Raw genomic sequence first — 465 nt, forward strand, 5'->3', positions numbered from 1 at the left:
CTGTGCCCGCCCCGCTCCGGGCACTGCCCCTGCCCCGGTACAGCCCCTGCCCAGGTACAGCCACTGCCCGTCTACAACCCCTGCCCGTGAACTGCCCCTGTCCGTACCCGGGCACAGCCCCTGCCCTGCTCCGGGCACTGCCGCTGCCCGAGTACAGCTCCTGCCCCTGCCAGTGAACAGCCCCTGTCCCGCTTCGGGCACAGCTCCTGCCCCTGCCACTGAACAGCCCCTCTCCCGCTCCGGGCACAGCTCCTGCCCCGTCCCGCTCCTGCCCGGGCACAGCCCCAGCCCAGCCACGCTGTGCAGAAGCCACGGGGGACACCGAGCGCTGCCCCGGCCACCCCCGCCCCGCAGGCACCGGAGCCTTTGCGGAGCGGCCAAAAATCTCTTTGTGTGTGTGTTTGTGTGTGTGTGTGTGTGTCCCTCGCACCCCACCTCCCCAAACCCCCTTTGTGGCTGGGTGTC

The sequence above is a fragment of the Parus major genome, chromosome 1, assembly GCF_001522545.3.
Source record: "Parus major isolate Abel chromosome 1, Parus_major1.1, whole genome shotgun sequence".
Taxonomy (NCBI): domain Eukaryota; kingdom Metazoa; phylum Chordata; class Aves; order Passeriformes; family Paridae; genus Parus; species Parus major.